General features: G+C 48.4%; 4 non-coding genes across 4 annotated transcripts; all 4 read left to right on the top strand.

Moving 5' to 3' along the window:
* The first annotated feature begins 2869 nt into the window (after positions 1–2869).
* On the top strand, positions 2870–3009 carry LOC141168132 (U4 spliceosomal RNA). Its single transcript, XR_012251882.1, has one exon. It is a non-coding gene; the product is annotated as a U4 spliceosomal RNA (small nuclear RNA).
* Positions 3010–5178: 2169 nt separating this feature from the next.
* On the top strand, positions 5179–5251 carry TRNAK-UUU (transfer RNA lysine (anticodon UUU)). The gene has a single exon. It is a non-coding gene; the product is annotated as a tRNA-Lys (tRNA).
* A 7447-nt stretch (positions 5252–12698) lies between these two features.
* Positions 12699–12838, top strand: LOC141168164 (U4 spliceosomal RNA). The gene has a single exon (XR_012251913.1). It is a non-coding gene; the product is annotated as a U4 spliceosomal RNA (small nuclear RNA).
* A 1759-nt stretch (positions 12839–14597) lies between these two features.
* Positions 14598–14737, top strand: LOC141168148 (U4 spliceosomal RNA). Its single transcript, XR_012251898.1, has one exon. It is a non-coding gene; the product is annotated as a U4 spliceosomal RNA (small nuclear RNA).
* Positions 14738–16291: the final 1554 nt, after the last annotated feature.

Raw genomic sequence — 16291 nt, 5'->3', positions numbered from 1 at the left:
ATAGTCCTCCATACAGTATTATGGGCCCTATATAGTCCTCCATACAATATTATGGGCCCCACATAGTCCTCCATACAGTATATGAGCCCCATATAGTCCTCGATACAGTATTATGAGACCCATATAATGCTCCATACAGTATTATGAGCCCCATATAATGCTCCATGCAGAAAAATGGCCCCATATGATGCTCCATGCAGAATACTGGGCCCCATATAATGCGCCATGCAGAATGGGCCCCATATAATGCTCCATGCAGGCTGGGCCCCATCTAATGCTCCATGCAGGCTGGGCCCCACATAATGCTCCATGCCGGCTGGGACCCCTTACAATGCTCCATGCCCCTATTAAATGAAAAAAATAAAATACTCACCTCACCTTATCTCTCCTGCTGCTGCTGCCGCTACTCTACTCCGGACTCCTCAGCGTAGCATTCTTCCCGCTTTCTGCGCTGTGACTGCTCAGGAGAGGGCGCGCTGGAAAGACGTCATCGCGCCATCTGACCTGAGACATCACAGTCAGGAGAAGCGGAAGATACAGGATCTGCGGAGGAATGGGGAGAAGTAAGTATTGTGCCGGGGCCCTGAGCAAGCGGGTGGGGGGAGGGCAGTTGCAGGCGCTGGCATCAGACTCCCCCGCCGCAGGCCTCATAGCGCGTCGGGGTGCCTGATGGCGAGTGGCCCCCTCACTTGCCCGAGTGCGCCACATGCTGACGCCAGGCCTGATGCACCCCTATGGTCCTCCATACAGTACAATGCACCCCCATGGCCCTCCACACAATATAATGCACCCACCGTGATCCTCCAAACAGTATAATGCACCCCATGGTCCTTCCCACAATATAATGCGCCCCACATGGTCCTCCACGCAGTAGTATGCACCCCCATAGTTCTCCATACAATAGTATGCACCCCCATGATCCTCCATACAGTAGTAAGCACCCCCATGGTTCTCCATACAGTAGTATGCACTCCCATGTTCTTCCATACAATAGTATGCACCCCCATGATACTCCATACAGTAGTATGCACTCCCATGGTCCTCCATACAGTAGTATGCACCCCCATGATCCTCCATACAGTAGTATGCACCCCCATTGTTCTCCATTCAGTAGTATGCACCCCCATGATCCTCCATACAGTAGTATGCACTCCCATGGTCCTCCATACAGTAGTATGTACCCCCTTGATTCTCCATACAGTAGTATGCACCGCCATGATCCTCCATACAGTATAATGTGCCCCCATGGTCCTCCATACAGCATAATGTACCCCCATGGTACGCCATACAATATAATGCATCCCCATTATCCTACATACAGTAATTTGCGCCATCATGTTACTCCATACGGTACTATGCACCCCCATGATCCTCCATACAGTATAATGCACCCCATGGTCCTACATACAGTATAATGCACTCCTCATACTGTATTATGGCCACCGGTCACTGATTTTAAAAAAAAATACAGTACTCACCTCTCCTGGTTCCACCTGATGCTTCGGTCTCCTCAGCGTGCGGTGGGAAGCGCCGGACATCTAGGAGCAGCGGGCGCCCTGTAATGACGTCATCGTGCCCGCTGTTCTGAGACGTCAGACACCGAGCAAGAATGATGGGGGTGGAAATGTCTGCTGACGCTCCCTCCACCATCATCATTGCTCGCACTAGGCCCCCCCTCCGGCCATCAGCAAGTCAGTAGACGCTTCCACCCCCATTATTCTGTGTGGGCGGGCAGTACTGGTGCTAACGGGCAGAGACGGGGCACAGTGCGGTGAGGGCCTGCTGCAGTGATGGGCCGTTGCGGCCCCACGGCTCAAGGGGCCCTATAGCAGTGGTGTGGCCTGCCGCCATTGGCGGTACGCCAGTGCCTAAGGCCAAAAGATTAAGCAAAGAAATGTGGAGAATCAATTACAGAATTAATATCTCGTCAGCTGCTTCCCTGGAGATTACTCCAAATAGAGTCATGTTATGGTTTTGGGGTGCTATTATATGGTCATGTTATGGCGGTGTTACAGTCACTATTTGCTTTTGTGTGTTCATAGTATTGTGGTATTATTCAGTCACTATTTGGTATTATTGGGTGTTTATAGTACAGTCACTATTTTTTAGTTTTTTTTCATTGTAAGCTTCTGGTAACAGCCTCCCCGACCCCCAATTCATCAAAGTCCCTGTTTAGTGTTCTCTTCCACCCCTATTTCATAACATGTCATTGATAGCGTCCTCTCCCACCCCCAGTTCATTATGAGACCCTCTTAGTATCTTTCCCCATATCAGAATTTTCCTAATTTCTGCATAAATATGACCTAAAACGACATCAGCTTTTCACAAGTGGATGAAGAACCAAATCAAATGAGTCCAAAACATTAAACTTTTACACTTTTTTTTAAAGAAAATAATCCAATCTCACATGTCTGTGAGTGACAAAAGTATGTGAACCTTTAAGGTTAGCAGATAATTTGAAGGTAGGATCGATAGGGAGGGTTAATATATGGCGGTATTTAATCACTATTTGTTATTATATGGTCACAGCATGACAGTATTGCTTCTCAGCTGCTCTTCTTGCGCCATCATCAGGAAGTCCCTGGTAATGCAATCCTCTAACACATAAGTGAAGGTTCCCCCAGGACGCAGGAGCAGACAGTCTGTATAGCAGGAGGTGGTGACACTATGGTCAGATGGAGGATAAACCCTCTCCCCTCCCCCAGCCTGGGGGGTTTTTCTTTCTTCCATTACAGACTTAGGGGAGGGGTGTTATTAGCATATCCACTCCCAGAATCCTTTGCTCCCACAGCCCCCTAATGACTTTGTCTCTCCTCAGTGTAGACAGAGCCCCAGATCCGGAGGCCGCAGCTCCTCACAGATGGCCTCCAGCTTTGCGCAGTGGCAGTATCATAGCCCATGAGGTTTATCCGAGGCGTGATTATTGCTAGTTGAAAACTTTTCTCAATACCCCGCCATGAGGGCTCGTAATACAGTCAGCATGGCAATTTTTGACGGTCTCCCAGGAGACTGAATAATGGTGTTAGTATTAGAAGAAGTGCTAATAGGAGATCATTACGTGTATACAGTTGTATTGGAGCCGTATGTTACATGTGTCGGGCTGAGAATTATAAGTAACATTTCACTTCCCCGAGGACAAGAGAATCAGCAAAGAAACGTGCGGGATCAATTACAGGATTACTATCTAGTCAGCTGCTTCCCCGGAGATTTCTCCATATGGAGTCATGTTTTAGTTGTTTTTATTATTATGTGTTCATGGTATGGCGGTAATAAAGTCATTGTTTGGTGTTTCTATATTTTCATGGTTTGGCGGTATTCAAAAACTGTTTGCTGTTATATTATGTTCATGGTATAGCGATATTCAGTCACTATGTGATACTATTATGTGTCTATGATACAGTGCCATTCATTCACTATTATTAGTTGTTATCATTATAAGTCCCTGATGGTGTCCTGTAATGGGGGCTCCTCAGGGGAGATGAATGTATATAAAGGGAATAGATTATGAAGCATTTGCTCCATGTGCTGCACAGCACTCTTGTCAGCACTCTGTCAGCACTCTTGTCAGCACTCTGTCAGCATTCTGTCAGCACTCTTGTCAGCATTCTGTCAGCACTCTGTCAGCACTCTTGTCAGCATTCTGTCAGCACTCTTGTCAGCATTCTGTCAGCACTCTGTCAGCGCTGTCAGCACTCTGTCAGCACTCTTGTCAGCATTCTGTCAGCACTCTGTCAGCACTCTTGTCAGCATTCTGTCAGCACTCTTGTCAGCATTCTGTCAGCACTCTGTCAGCGCTGTCAGCACTCTGTCAGTACTCTTGTCAGTACTCTTGTCAGCACTCTGTCAGCAATCTGTCAGCACTCTGTCAGCATTGTGTCAGCACTCTGTCAGCGCTGTCAGCAATCTGTGAGCAGTCTGTCAGCACTCTGTCAGCACTATTGTCAGCATTCTGTCAGCGCTGTCAGCACTCTTGTCAGCATTCTGTCAGCACTCTGTCAGCACTCTGCTATTGTCAGCACTCTGTCAGCACTCTGTCAGCACTCTGTCAGCACTCTTGTCAGCATTCTGTCAGCACTCTGCTATTGTCAGCACTCTTGTCAGCATTCTGTCAGCACTCTGCTATTGTCAGCACTCTGTCAGCACTCTGCCACATAAAGGGGCTGTGATACTGTTACATAATCTATTGCCTTTATATACATTCATCTCCCCTGAGGAGTCTCCCTTTACAGGTTGATGAAATGCGTATGGAGGGTTTGTACAAGGACATTATTAGAGGGATAGGTCGCACTCGGGCACTGTCCTTGTCAGGACGGGGAGATATTGCATTGGGCACGACAGGGAACGTAGCTTTACCTGTCTGACTTTATTTCCCTTTTCTCCCTCCTGTGTGATGTTTTTGCTGATTGAAAACTTCTAATGGTAAGATCCAACTATTTTATAATTGAGGACAAGTTCACTTTGTCACTTTAATATCTGTATATGTCATTGTGAGATATTGGTACCCATATTTTAATCTTGAATATTAAAAGTGAGATTTTATTTACCAAATCTGATCCGGCTTACCCCTACTTAAATTCATTGGATTCTTGTACCCCTAGTGGGCTTTGCTAACCTGATAACATCCTCCCACCACCACCAATTAATTGAAAGTCCCTTATGGCATTCTCCACCCAACCCCTCCAATTCATCATAAGTCCCTGATAACAGACTCCCCGACCGCAATGCATTGAAAAGTCCCTGTATAGTGTTCTCTTCCACCCCTAGTTCATAATATGTCCTTGATAGCGTCCTCCTCCTGTTAGTGTCTTCCCCCACAACCCAATTCATAATAAGTCCCTTATAGCCTCCTTCCCCACCCTCTGGTTCACTATAAGCCTCTGTATAGCATCCTCCCCAATCCCCCAATTAATTATAAATCCTTGATATCAACCTCCCCTACCCCCAGTTCATTACAAGTCCCTGATGACGTCCTCTCCCCAATTCAATCGTTGCCTCTTATGGGATCATCTCTGCATTGCTGGACAGGTCTGGAATACAGAAGAGACGGTTCCCTTCCAGGACGTAGAAACCAATGGACAGAACGTATAGTGGTGAGTGGTGATAGTCTGTAACCAGAAAGGAGGAGCAGACGGCCGATAATACAGGAGAAAGTCATTGTGTCAGTGATCATGTACAGAAGCCCGGATAGCTCAGTCGGTAGAGCATCAGACTTTTAATCTGAGGGTCCAGGGTTCAAGTCCCTGTTCGGGCGGAAGCTTTTAATAAAGATGAAACCAATAAACGCTATTTCTAAAGGATATAAGAGACCTAGGGAAGGACGAATGATGGCGACTGTTCAGGAAAATATCACGGTTACTGTTCTTTGATTTCAGTTAGTTTTGGGTGGTGACCTTGTTCTCGTTCGCTGCTCTCTTGACGCCAACAACAGGCAATCACTGATAATGTAATGTACTAGAACATAAGTGAGGGCTCGTTACATATTCCACGTAGTAGGAACTTGTGGACAGTCAGTATAGAGGAACTATGTGGCGGTATTCAGTCCCTATTTGCTGTTATTATGTGTTCCTGGTATGACGGTAATGAGTCACTATTTAGTATTATAATGTGCTCATGGTATGGCGGTATACAGTATTTATTTGGTGTTATTATGCGGTCCTGGTATGGCGGTATTTAATCACAATTTGTTATTAGATGGTCACGGCATGACAGTATTGCTTCTCAGCTGCTCTAGCGCCATCATCAGGAAGTCCCAGGTAATGCAATCGTCTAACACATAAGTGAAGGTTCCCCCAGGACGCAGGAGCAGACAGTCTGTATAGTAGGAGGTGGTGACACTATGATCAGATGGAGGATGAACCCTCTCCCCTCCCCCAGCCTGGGGGGCTTTTGTTTCTTCTGAAGTGACCGCGGGCAAGGCCGCGCATTGGTATCTATGATCTGGCCCAGCAAGATCCCCACACACAGACTCTATCTTGATAACCGTATCTTTACTCGTATACATTTTTAACACAGCAAAGAAAAAAAACAATAAATGACAACAGTAAATATGCACAGTAATAACGTGTACTGATAAGCTGACCCTCACTGTCCCTACTCACACGTTACCAGTCCTTTACTCCAGAAGGATGTGTCCCCCGTCGCAGGCCTGTCTGTCTTTGCAGGAGGGCGTCCCAGTCGGAAAAAAAAACAGGAACAGCAGAATTCGCGGAAAGAAAGGAAGGGATACTTCGGCCTCTCGCCAGAGGTCCCGCTTACAGTCTCTCTGATCCGGATAGAAGCTCTGGTGGATCCCTTATGTAGTCCACACTCCAGTAGCAGGGAGTGTAACAGCTGAATCCTTCAGCAGTGCAGGAGCTGGGGAAGGCTCCGAGGATATGGTGTTAGATAGAAGAAATCACGTTGAGAGTCTCTCCTGCGCCACACACGAGGGCCTGCACACCGTCCTGGCTCTTTTTACAGACCACAGCAGACTCTACGCGCGCTTTTTCCTGCTTCCCACTTTGGTCACGTGACTCTCTAGGGTGGGACACAGGAGGCTCAGTCTTTTTCTCTGTCATCACACCCTGCGCAGGTGCAACCTCTGGCAACATCAAGCTGTGTAATCACTTCCGTAACAGGCTCTATATCAATTATCACAGAACAGCCAGAGCCGGCCAGCTCACTACACGCCCCCCCACTCAAAGGTTGGCAGTCCCTGCCAACGACCGGCTCCAGGGCGGCGATGGCTGTGGATGTGACAGGGGGTGGCTGGGAAGAGGGCCACACATATTGGTCTCTGTAGGACTGTCGTGGAGGTACCCCTGCAGTGGTCCTCGTTGTCCGCCTAACGGGTTGGATCCCCTCTCTCCTATCAGTCACCCCACTCTCTTTCCCAGTCGACATGTCAGTAGAGGAGGTAATCGGTTCAAGTGCGTCAGTCGGACGGACAGGGGTAGGCATGCATTCAGTCTCTACATCCCCGGGGTCAGTGTCTCCGACAGTATTAGTGATATCCATCTCTCTAGGTATCACAGTAGGGGAGTCAGGCTGGGAACGGCAGGGGCGCAACATATTACGTTGCAAAGTTCGGATGCTGCCGCTGTCTTCGCCCTGCACTCGATAGACGGGGCCACCGGGGTACGGCTGTCCAATTACTCGATAGACTTCGGTCTCCCAATTGGGCCAGAGTTTCCCTTGTGGCTTCTTTATTCGGACTAGGACCAGTTGACCTACATTTAGTGGGTCTTCTTGTACCGGAAGTGGGTCAGCGTGCACTTGATTCTGAATTTGTCGGCCTACTAGCCGGTAGACAGTCTCCATTCTCTGGCGGTGTGTTTGTAGCCAGGAAGGATAGGTACCACAGGTATCTTCTTCGGAGCTAGACAGTTGCAACTCATGGATGTCTTTGCCTGGACGGCCAAAGAGAAGGGTGTATGGGGTGTATCCGGTGACGGAATGGACCTGATTATTATAGGCCCACAGCAGTTCCGGGAGGAATCGAGGCCAGTCTGGCTTTTTGTCTTCAGCCAAAGTCCGGATCAGTTGTAAGAGGGTCCGGTTAAAGCGTTCACATGCGCCATTCCCTTGTGGATGGTAAGGGGTGGTCCTGGACTTCTTGATTCCATACATCCGTTGGAGTTCTTCAATGACTCGACCTTCGAAACAAGCCCCCTGATCAGAGTGTAGCCACTCCGGACATCCGTAGACCCGAACGAATTGCTGACAGATAGCCTGTGCAGCTGATTCAGCAGTCTGATCCTTGGTAGCAACAGCGACAGCGAATTTCGTGAAGTGGTCCACTATCACCAGACAGTACTGGTAGCCACTATTCGCCGTTCCGATCAACAGATAGTCCACCATCAACAACTCAAGGGGCCTCGACGTCTTAATAGTCTGGACGGGGGCACGCTGCTCCGCGGACTTGTGGAATTCACAGGTACGGCATGCTTGACAGACGTTTTCAACCAACTTACGGAGCCCCGGACAAAAAATGAACTGCTGGGTCCACCGGAGGGTCTTGTCTATGCCGAAGTGGCCGTTCCTCCTGTGAGCTTCGCCCACCATCTCATGGGCCAACTGCACCGGGACGACAATCTGCAAACACTCCTCCAGCATATGGGATAAAAGGGCCCTGCGACACAGGACTCCATCTTTCACGATCAGCCGATCCCACTGGGCAAGCAGAGCCAAGGCTCTGGTCGATAGTCGGGCTCGCACTTCAGAGGGCGGTTTCTCTTGTTTATTCACATACTGTTTCAGTAAGACGTGCTCGGGATCTCGATCTTGAAGTTGGCCCATTCTTGCTGGGACAGGGGAGATCCCACTACGGCTTCAATCCCTCCTACCGCATACTGGCGGCTATCTTCTATTTGCTTTGCGAGTCGGGCAAAGTCAGGCATCTCATCCTCCAACTCTTCATCCCGGTCCCCCACTGGCGGGGATGATGTCACTCTAGACAGGCTGTCCGCATTCTGATTCTCATTCCCCGCTCTGTATTTAGTTTTGTACTGGAATCTAGAGAGCCTGGCCATCCAGCGCTGTTCCATTGCCCCTAGTTTGGCATTCTCTAGGTGGGCAAGAGGATTGTTGTCCGTCATGACCAGCACCTCCGCTCCTGTCAGATAGCCGGCAAATTTCTCCGTCATAGCCCAAGTCAGAGCCAAGAGTTCCAAGCGGAAGGAGCTGTAGTTGACGGGATTCTTTTCGGTGTCACGGAGAGACCTACTGGCATAGGCTATCACGCGTTCTTTATTATCTTGAACTTGAGAGAGGACCGCCCCTAGACCTTGAAGGCTGGCGTCGGTGTGCAACTGAAACGGTAATGTGTAGTTGCATATGCCAGAACAGGGGGTGATGTTAGAGCAGCCTTAAGTGCCTGAAAGGATTTTTCTCGGTCAGGCCCCCAACTGATGCGTCGTCCTCTGGGGCTGCTCGCGGTCCCTCGGAGAACCTCATGCAATGGTTCAGCAAGCCGAGCAAAGTCCTTGACAAACTGACGGTAGTAGCCTGCTAGCCCCAGAAAAGCCCGGACTTCTTTGACGGTAGTTGGCTGCGGCCACTCTTGAACGGCTGCTATCTTCTCCGGAGAGGGCTGGACGCCTTCGGCCGAGATCCGGTGACCCAAGTAGTCGATTTCCTGCTGGAACAGACGGCACTTGCTGGGCTTCAACTTCAAGCCGTGTCGCCTCAAGCGCTGGAACACTTGGCCAAGCTTGTGAAGATGATCTTCAAAGGTGGCGGAGTATACCACGATGTCGTCAAGGTATATCAGCGTAAACTCAAAGTTGAAGTCCCCCAGACAGCGTTCCATTAGTCTCTGAAAGGTCCCCGGTGCGTTATTCAAGCCGAACGGCATCCGGTCGAACTCATACAGGCCCATGGGAAGGATGAAGGCGGTCTTTTCCCTGTCCTTCTCACTCATTGGAACCTGCCAATATCCACTGGCCAGGTCTAGGGACGAAAAATATTTGGCCTTCTTCAGGGCGGTCAGTGACTCTTCGATCCGAGGAAGTGGATATGAGTCCCGGATAGTGCAAGCATTCAGCCTACGGTAGTCCACGCAAAGCCTTAGGGAACCATCTTTATTTTTGACTATCACCACGGGTGCAGCCCACGGGCTCTGGCTTTCACGTACCACTCCGGCGTGTAGCATAGATTCTAACAGGCTTTTCACCTCCTGGTATTGCTGAGGTGGTATCTGCCGGTACCTCTCGCGGATAGGGGGGGTATCGCCCGTGGGTATCTCGTGCTGGATACTGGTGGTACATCCAAAGTCTGTGTCATGCTTTGCAAAGGAGTCTTGGTGTTCCCGCAGGAGTTCCTCCACTTGAGACACTTCTTGTTTGGTGTACTGAGACGTGTCTAGCTGCACTTTTTCCCGTAGTTTTCGCCCAATGTCTTCATCGTCTACTTGAGCGTTTATGGCTGAGACGGTTACCGTCCAGTCGCCTTCTGTAGATGGGGTGAATTCTAGGGGCCCAATGGGATTCACTTCCGTGGGTAGAGCATATACCAGGGCAAGTTGAGTGCCGGCTTCAAGGGCTAGGCCTACGTCTGCGGTGTTGTTTAGCCTGACAGGGACTCTCCCGTTCCTCACGACGGCTAGAGTGTGAGCAACTAGTGGGTTTAGCTTACCCCCACTTGGGGTCCTTGGCTCGATCAACACTTCAACCCCCTCAAGTTGTCGGTGGGTGTTAAGGGGTAAGGAAATGACTGTCTCTTTTTCAGCGGGCAAAGTAATCCGGGTACGGCGTGGCACCGTAATGGCGGCTAGGGGTAGTTGTTCCTCTGCCATCTGTTGAAGTCCAACGGTCCGGATTACGCGCTGGAACGCCAGACGAGTCGGCTTATGTTTGGTGACTTTCTGCCAGTATTTGGGTCCTTTTCTTGTCAACAGCATAAGATCCAGGTCTTTCAAGATGTTCATTCCAACTATCACTGGGGTCTCGGAGCCGAAATCTTCCTTGACGATGACGATCCCTCGTTTCCCTAAGTCCTGTCCGCAGGCCTTTGTGTCCATCCAAGCAACTCCTGTCACTGGAATGGGTAGATTATTAGCCGCAATAATCTTAATGGCGGTGTCTGGGTCACGAGCAGTTCTTGGTTTGAGGTAATTTTCGTAAAACTGTTCAGAGATCGTGGTCACTGGTGACCCGGTGTCCATCAGTCCCTGTACGGCAATTCCTTCCAGGACATCTTCAAGTGTCGGGCTATTCGAGGCAAGAGCACTCCGCCATCGGCTCTGTTTTTCCACACCCCTCTCCTTGGCCTCCCCTGCTGCGCGAGCCTCAGCTGCAGGGGTGTCTAGTTTAACGGCGGCCATTGTGGTGAGGCCCGGCGTGGTAGCTCTGCTTGTGGATATGGCTGGGGTTCCATTCGCTGGTCTGATCGAAATTCCCTTCGCTGGGATGACTGAGGGCTTGTTCGTTGGTGCGACGGAGGTTGTTGCGGAGGGAAGTGTTGAGGACAATGATTTGCCCTATGGCGAGGATCACCGCATGACCAACACTGTCTCACGGGACAACTAGGCTGTCTTCGCTGGTCTCCCTGTCGGTCTAATGTTAACTGTAATACCTGTTTCTGTAAGTCTGCTACCATCTGTTTCAGGTCTTCCGTGTCACTGTTCGGATTTTTAATGTCAGATATGGATCTGCACGCAGCACCTTGAATCCCCACATCCATGACGGGTCCCCTTGAACGTTCTATGGCTTCCTGTTTGACTTCAGCAAAGGTAAGAGTCGGCATCATCCGGATCAAGTCCTGTAACGTGCGGTTAAGATACTGGTCTCTCAGTCCTATTACAAATTGGTCTCTCAGTACCAGGTCACGAGAAGCCATACCAGCTAGTTGCTCCCCTTTTCCACAGGTTTGTTCAAGGAGTACCTGAAGGGCGTTCGCATATTGGGGAATATCCTCCCATTCAAGCTGCGTCCGTCTAAAGAACATGTGTCGCAGTGTTCCCTGGTATGTGGTTGGCCCATAGGTGTTCTCCAGCACCCGCATCAAATCATCTACTGTACGCTGGCCCCTGACCGTCTCCAGTCTGACTGTCGTCCATGCCTCCCCCTCTAGCGTCAGTACCGCCATTTCTGCCAAGGTCTTAGGGTCAATATTATACATTTCCCCCAGTATCCGGACTTGTTCTGCCCACTCTGGTACAGGGTAGTTTCGTCCGCCAAATTTCCTGACCTGATTCACAATAGACACCGGCGGGGGTTTCTGACTGTACACATGGCCTGGGTGGAAATCCACACAGAATCCTGTTGATCACAGATCCTGCCGACTACGCCAGATGAAGTGACAGCGGGCAAGGCCGCGCATTGGTATCTATGATCTGGCCCAGCAAGATCCCCACACACAGACTCTATCTTGATAACCGTATCTTTACTCGTATACATTTTTAACACAGCAAAGAAAAAAACCAATAAATGACAACAGTAAATATGCACAGTAATAACGTGTACTGATAAGCTGACCCTCACTGTCCCTACTCACACGTTACCAGTCCTTTACTCCAGAAGGATGTGTCCCCCGTCGCAGGCCTGTCTGTCTTTGCAGGAGGGCGTCCCAGCCGGAAAAAAAAACAAGAACAGCAGAATTCGCGGAAAGAAAGGAAGGGATACTTCGGCCTCTCGCCAGAGGTCCCGCTTACAGTCTCTCTGATCCGGATAGAAGCTCTGGTGGGTCCCCTTATGTAGTCCACACTCCAGTAGCAGGGAGTGTAACAGCTGAATCCTTCAGCAGTGCAGGAGCTGGGGAAGGCTCCGAGGATATGGTGTTAGATAGAAGAAATCACGTTGAGAGTCTCTCCTGCGCCACACACGAGGGCCTGCACACCGTCCTGGCTCTTTTTACAGACCACAGCAGACTCTTCGCGCGCTTTTTCCTGCTTCCCACTTTGGTCACGTGACTCTCTAGGGCGGGACACAAGAGGCTCAGTCTTTTTCTCTTTCATCACACCCTGCGCAGGTGCAACCTCTGGCCACAAGGTGGCAACATCATCCTGTGTAATCACTTCCGTAACAGGCTCTATATCAATTATCACAGAACAGCCAGAGCCGGCCAGCTCAGTACACTTCCATTACAGATTTAGGGGAGGGGTTTATTAGCATATCCACTCCCAGAATCCTTTGCTCCCACAGCCCCCTAATGACTTTGTCTCTCCTCAGTGTAGACAGAGCCCCAGATCCGGAGGCCGCAGCTCCTCACAGATGGCCTCCAGCTTTGCGCAGTGGCAGTATCATAGCCCATGAGGTTTATCTGAGGCGTGATTATTGCTAGTTGAAAACTTTTCCCAATACCCCGCCATGAGGGCTCGTAATACAGTCAGCATGGCAATTTTTGACAGTCTCCCAGGAGACTGAGTAGGTGGTTATGGTAGATCTAAGTGTGCTGATAGTTAGGTAACAGTTCTCTAGAAATGATAACATTGCAGGTATGTTTCTATACCAATGAGAATTTGTTCTCTGCAGGAAGAATTATTACTTGTCTTTATTTTACTGTATTGTGAGCTTAAAAGTTGGAAATAAATGTGATCCTGACAATCTTCTTTGGGTTTTATTTTCACGGCATTTAGATTGCAGTAAAAACAACCTAATATCTTTGTTCCTCTGCTCAGTGCGGTGATAGCGATATCACATTTATATACGGGGATTTATTTTTTACTAGTTACAAAAAATCTTGTCTCTGTATTCTGAGCCAGAACTTATCATTTTCCGGTTGATGGAGACGTACGAGGACTTGTTTTTTCGGGGCGAGGTCTAGCTTTCATCAGTACTATTTTGGGGTCTATATGACTTTCTTATCTCTTATTATTCCATCATATTTTGGGAGGTGACCCAAAAAATCCCAGAAAATTTGCCATTTACACTTTCTTCTCATACCAAATGTGTTAATTTTTTATCTGTTTTTGGAAAAGGGGGAGATATTATCTATATATAAATATATGTATATGTGTGTGTGTGTGTATAAAGATCAAATACAATATATATATGTAAAATATACAAGTGCTTCTCACTAAATTAGAATATCATCAAAAAGTTAATTTATTTCAGTTCTTCAATACAAAAAGTGAAACTCCTATATTATATAGAGTCATTACACACAGAGTGATCTATTTCACGTGTTTATTTCTGTTTTGGCGATCCATTATTATTATTTTTGCACATAGTAGTATGGTGATGGTATGGCGGTATTCAGTCACTGTCTGGTGTTACTATGTGCTGATGGTATGGCGGTATTCAGTCCCTATCTCGTGTTATGTGGTGATGGTATGGCGGTATTCAGTCACTACTTGGTGTTATTATGTGGTCATAGTATGGCGGTATTCAGTCACTATTTGGTGTTATTATGTGGTGATGATATGGCGGTATTCAGTCCCTATCTCGTGTTATGTGGTGATGGTATGGCGGTATTCAGTCACTACTTGGTGTTATTATGTGGTCATAGTATGGCGGTATTCAGTCACTATTTGGTGTTATTATGTGGTGATGGTATGGCGGTATTCAGTCCCTATCTCGTGTTATTATGTGGTGATGATATGGCGGTATTCAGTCCCTATCTCGTGTTATCTGGTGATGGTATGGCGGTATTCAGTCACTACTTGGTGTTATCATGTGGTTATAGTATGGCGGTATGTCAGCTGCTCTCCTGGCATTTTCAGCGGGGGTCACTAGTAACATAATCCCCTAATACATAAGTAAAGGTTCCTCTCCAGGAAATCGGATCCGGGGCTGAGTACGAGTAGCAGAAGGTGGAGAAACTGTATAACTGGAATGAGGAGCAGCGGAGCGACCCAGCAGAAAGTCCTGACCTCAGAGCGTCTGTACAGAAGCCCGGATAGCTCAGTCGGTAGAGCATCAGACTGTTAATCTGAGGGTTCAAAGTTCAGGGTTGAAGTTGAAGTTGAAGTTGAAGTTGAAGTTCTGGTTTGGGTGGAAGCTTTTAATAAAAAAGTTAAAACATCTTTTGTTTCTTCCATTACAGTCTTAGGGGAGGGGCGTTATTAGCATATCCACTCCCAGAATCCTTTGCTCCCACAGCCCCCTAATGACTTTGTCTCTCCTCAGTGTAGACAGAGCCCCAGATCCGGAGGCCGCAGCTCCTCACAGATGGCCTCCAGCTTTGCGCAGTGGCAGTATCATAGCCCATGAGGTTTATCCGAGGCGTGATTATTGCTAGTTGAAAACTTTTCCCAATACCCTGCCATGAGGGCTCGTAATACAGTCAGCATGGCAATTTTTGACAGTCTCCCAGGAGACTGAGTAGGTGGTTAATAGTAGAAGAAGAGTTATTGCTGTTTAACTGGAGTAATTCTATATACAGTTGTATTGGAGCTGTTTGTTGTATTTGTCTGGCTGAGAATTATATGTAAAGTTGTTCTTCCATAAGGCTAAGGGCGTACATAGAAATCATGGGGCCCCACAGAAGAAGTTATAATTGCCACCCCCACCACCAAAAAAAAAGTAATAATTGTCGTGGGTGCAGAAGAGCAGATCTCACAACCTTCCAGCCTTTACTTAGTAATTTCCCTCCTGGTGAAGTCCCAGATTCCTCTTTCATTGTCCCCATAAAGTATGATGCCAACAAAAGTGCCCCCCAAACACAATATGATACCCCCATGGTGAATTCCTCCACATTAGCCTCCACATGCGCAGTAAAATGACCCTACTGTACCCCACTTCAACTCCCAAGGCAACATATGGTGACCCTAACACAGTATGATCCCCCAAGTGTGACCCCCACCTCTCCCCACAGTATAATGGCCCGCACTAGCCCTCCAAACAGTAAGATGGCCCCCACACAAACCTTCACACTGTATAATTGCTTGCATACAGTATAATGGACCCCCACATAGCCTTCCATATAGTATAATGCGTCCCCCCTAACTTTCCATATAGTATAATGCATTCCCCATGATCCTCCATAAAATATAGTGCACTCCCCATGGTCCTCCATACAATATAATGCACCCCCATGGTCCTACATACAAATTAATGTACCCCCATAGTCCTCCATACAGCCATACAGAATAATTTACCCCCATGGTCCTCCATACAATATAATGATCCCCAGGGCCGGCTCCAGGTTTTCGTGGGCCCTGCTCGAAAGCGTCTCAGTGGGCCCCTTTAACACATACCACGATTCATGATGCACAGATGAGGTAGAGGAATGTAGATATAATACAATGCAAAGATGTCACTCATTTCTTACATTACATGACTGATATCTATTGTAAATTCTACAATATCTCAGAAACCGGCGAATCCTTGCAGTGCACAGTGCAGACCGGACAATATAGTCCTCCATACAGTATTATGAGCCCCATATAGTCCTCCATACAGTATTATGAGCCCCATATAGTCCTCCATAGAGTATTATGAGCCCCATATAATGCTCCATGCAGAAAAATGGCCCCATATGATGCTCCATGCAGAATACTGGGCCCCATATAATGTGCCATGCAGAATGGACCCCATATAGAGCTCCATGCTGTATGGGCCCCATATAATGCTCCATGCAGGCTGGGCCTCATCTAATGCTCCATGCAGGCTGGGCCCTCCTACAATGCTCCATGCCCCTATTAAATGAAAAACATAGAATACTCACCTCACCTCATCTCTCCTGCTGCAGCTGCAGCTACTCTACTCCGGACTCCTCAGCGTTGCATTCTTCCCGCTCTCTGCGCTGTGACTGCTCAGGAGAGGGCGCTCTGGAAAGACGTCATCTCGCCATCTGACCTGAGACATCACAGTCAGGAGAAGCGGAAGATACAGGATCTGCGGAGGAATGGGGAGAAGTAAGTATTGTGCCG

This window comes from Phyllobates terribilis, unplaced genomic scaffold (genome assembly GCF_046119375.1).
Source record: "Phyllobates terribilis strain yellow unplaced genomic scaffold, ASM4611937v1 Scaffold_11__3_contigs__length_659146591, whole genome shotgun sequence".
Taxonomy (NCBI): Eukaryota; Metazoa; Chordata; class Amphibia; order Anura; family Dendrobatidae; genus Phyllobates; species Phyllobates terribilis.
This window is presented reverse-complemented; position numbering and strand designations above follow the sequence as displayed.